Source organism: Condylura cristata, unplaced genomic scaffold (genome assembly GCF_000260355.1).
Source record: "Condylura cristata isolate star-nosed mole 26May11 unplaced genomic scaffold, ConCri1.0 scaffold00015, whole genome shotgun sequence".
Lineage (NCBI taxonomy): Eukaryota > Metazoa > Chordata > Mammalia > Eulipotyphla > Talpidae > Condylura > Condylura cristata.
Window position 1 is genome coordinate 46,030,080 of NW_004567116.1, and position 3,872 is coordinate 46,033,951.

Sequence of the window (3,872 nt, forward strand, 5' to 3'; positions counted from 1 at the left end):
ACCTGGAGTTTAAAAAGCAAGTAATAAGATATAGTATAACCCATTTTTTCAAGGATCAGAAATAGGTGTACATATCACAGGTGTGTTCATTGAAAAGGGATACACTTTCTACACATATCACAGGGGTTCAGTATGAAAGGGCAAGGGCAGAAAGAGGGAACTTTCATTTTTGTAGCTTAATCCTGTAAACATGCATTACATTTGTAATTACAAAATGTGTAAACAACAGAGCTTAAATAGATAAAAGGCTTGTTCTTGCTCTTAGCAAGAATATTATAATATATGTATGTATGTATATAAAGTGTAAATATTATCCTTGTATATTATTGATACACACTGGACTCACATGTTAAAGGGGAAATTCTACCTCTTGGTAGCATTTGTTAACTGTGTGTTTTAAAAAGGGATTCCTTTTCTTAAATTCATACTCATTTCTTTTTTATTTGCTATGTCTGGAGTTCACATTTCAGGCTTTCTGATACAAAAAAATGTTTTATCAGAAGGGTATTTAATTACTTAGATCAGAGGTTTTTGGTTTTAGGTTTTTTATCAGGGTAGAATTATTTTTCTCAAAAAAAAAGGAAAGAAAAAGGGAAAGAACAATATAGAAAATAAAGGTTTCATATTCTGGGGAAATGCAATAACAGACCTGATTTTTTTTTTACATTCTTCTTCATTTTGTATATTAAAAAAAAAAATCTAAGTTGTAATCCTGGTGGGCTTCCCACCACTAATTCACCCAGGTGCCATCGTCATAGTCTTTCAACAGGCCTCATTTTTGAAAGTGACTCTGAGGAGCCTCCCTTGTGGCCTAGTGGTTAAATCTCTGTGCTATCACCACTGTGGCCTGAATTTGAGCCCCATATGTAGCACCGCAGACCTCTACTGTCTTGCTAGCTGCTCCCCTTAGCAGTATATTTCAGTAAATCTGCCTGTTCTGCTTCTCACTCCCTCTGGTAAGTCCTCTTACCCCTTGCACGTCTGGCCTACCAGAGTTCTCTATACCCCAGTTCTTCTATGCAAGAAATTAAAAATGAAATTCATGCATCTAAAATGAAATTCATGCATCTAAACAAACAAACAAACAAACAAACAAACAAAAAACCAGGGCCCTCCCTGGTGGCACAGTAGGTTAAAGCATAGCACTAAGAAGCATAAGCCATTTCCGCATGAGTTAGATTCCCTCCTGCCCAGGAGGAGATCCACAAGGTGAGGCAGACCTCTCCTGACTCGCCTGCTGCTCCCCTCAGCGGTGTACTTCTATCTGCCTGTTCTGCTCCCCGCTCTGTCTCTGATGAATCCTCTCACCCTCTGCATCTCTTGCTTGTACCCCAGTTCTATATGAATAAATAAATAAATCTTAAAAAAAAGGATAAAAAAACAAAAACAGACAAAAAACAAAACTCGAGGATACCAACTGTTTCCTGGTAATACTTTCTTTGTATTTTTCCATGAGACTGTAACTGGGCTATCACTTCCATAAAGGCTGAGCTGGAGGCCTATCACATTCACTATTGCACCTATTATAAACTTGGGTACTTATTATTGTTGATGCAAAGAGTGTATATGCAATATTAGTTGCCTATACTGCAAGAGAACTGACACTTATAGGATCATAGAAAAGTTTAATGCACTCATTTGGATATTTAAAAATACTCATTTGTGGTCTGTGCTGTGGACTTAAAAATATTCTTGAAGCATAGCTTATGATTCGAGTAATAATGCTATGATACTTTCTTTTTGGTACTACATTTACAATTTTTTTTAAAGATTTATTTATTTATTCGTACAGAACTGGGGTACAGGACAGAGAGGCAGAGGGTGAGAGGATTCACCAGAGACAGAGTGGTGAGCAGAACAGGCAGATCCACGAAGTACACTGCAGAGGGGAGCAGTGGGCGGGTCAGGAGAGGTCTGCCACGCCATGTGGTCACCTCCGGGGCAGGCGGGGATCGAACTCACGGGGAAGTGGCTTAAGCTTCTTTATGCTGTGCTTTAACCCTCTGGGCCACCAGGAAGGGCCCATTTACAATTTTTTTAAAGAAAAAAATTAGTAGCTATGGCACTCTGGTTTTCAGTGTCCTTTCTGGTACATTCATTTGTGGATTTATAGTCCAAACACATATTTTTTATTCTGTGGGTAGGCTTTGGGGTGATAGTGGAGGGGAGGAACACAGTGGAAACCAAATGAGAACTTTGAAAAGTTGTTTTTTTTAAAGTTTTATTTATGCATACAGAACTGAGGTACAGGCCAGAGGTGCAGAGGTGCACTGCCAGCTTGCAGTGCTGTGTTTTAATTCACTGTGCTACCAGGGAGGGCCTGAAAACTTATTTTAAAAAAGGGTACCAGTTGTCAAAAGATTATTTAAAAAATTGAAAGTCACATTATTTTTTGTAACTACATGTTTAATAACTAAATTCACCTTATGAATTTTAAGGAAGACTATTACAGAGCTATTTTATCCTGAACATTTCCCTCCAGAAAACAGGAACTTTCAAAGTTCAGTAATTTTAACTGTGTCTGTTATATCTAAATATCACCACTCTAACAGTGGTATGAGACTGTTAACACATTAATACCTATTCAACAACATTTCTTAGCTTCAGGTGAGGACAAGTCTCCCCCCAGACTTTACTTTTCAGTAATATGCGATACAATGTTCAGAAAAAGTGAAAAGTACTTATGTCAAATTTATACAAGTTATGAAGTTGTTCCATATCAGTTATACAACTAGGAAATCAAAACGAAAGTAAGTAAAATGTTATGTTGTATGGTACAAAAATAGGAATTACTTCATTTAAGAGTTATTTCTTCTGGGGAGCAACAAAGTATCTTTACAAAGTCATAACCTCAGGAGGACAATGGTGAAACAAATTTTAATGTAATTTTTTAAACCTACATTTAGGTTACTATCGCTACTCAATAAAAAAGTATTCTTTCATCGTGCTATGTTGCAGCTTCGTGCAAAACTGTGTTTTGATAGCCTCATTTTCAGTTCTCGGTAAGATGTTAGACGGGGAAAAGACCCTCGCGTATGCACACGTATTCATTTCCCTTCGTGCCCCAAATAGAGTAGTGTAAGGCCATTTCAAAGTGCAGAATATCGTAAGAGGAGCTATTAGGTTGAGGATTGGGTGTGGCTGTTGTGAAAAGCCCTGCATAGAGATCAAAGCCGACTCCCCAAGGCCCAGCAAAAAAACCATTCACACGCAGTCTCCAGGCCAAAGCAGTTTCCTGGGGATTCGTCTAAAGAAAGCCAGTCGAGGTGTTTGTTTACGGGTGTGGGAAGTAACGCGCAGGAGTGGACTCTCAAGCGACTCTTTCCAAGGTTCCGGGTAAATGTAGCACCCCCCCCCAGCTCTCAGTTCCGGGAGGGACTGTTGGTGTCGGCTGCAGGACCCGCCCAGACTCCCGGGAGCACCTGAGACGAGAGCAGCGAGGGAGGTGGGGCGAGCCCTGGCTCCTCTTAGTACCCCCCAACCACTGAGCTCCCAGCGCGGGGCCGGCGGGCGGGGAGGATGATTGACACAGTCGCTCAGTGGCTAGGGAACTGCCGAGGGAGGGGAGACTTAGGGACAACTGAGCTTTCCCCTTCGACTGGTTGGGCTGAGTTTCGGAAAGAGCCTCCTCCAGGTCTATTGGCCTCTTTGAAGGGGTTGTTATGGTAACTTATGACCGAACAGTCCCTTATGAATCAGCCAATAAGAGCGGCCGTCTTTTCCACCACACCTCTGAGCCATAGGTGTTGCGAAAGCCTGGGTACGGCCTGTAGAAGAAGGCGGTGCCAGGACGTCCTGCGGAAGGACCGGGGGCGGGGCTTGTGACGTTGCGGGGAGAGCCAATCACGTCTGGGTTTCTCAATGGCCCCGCC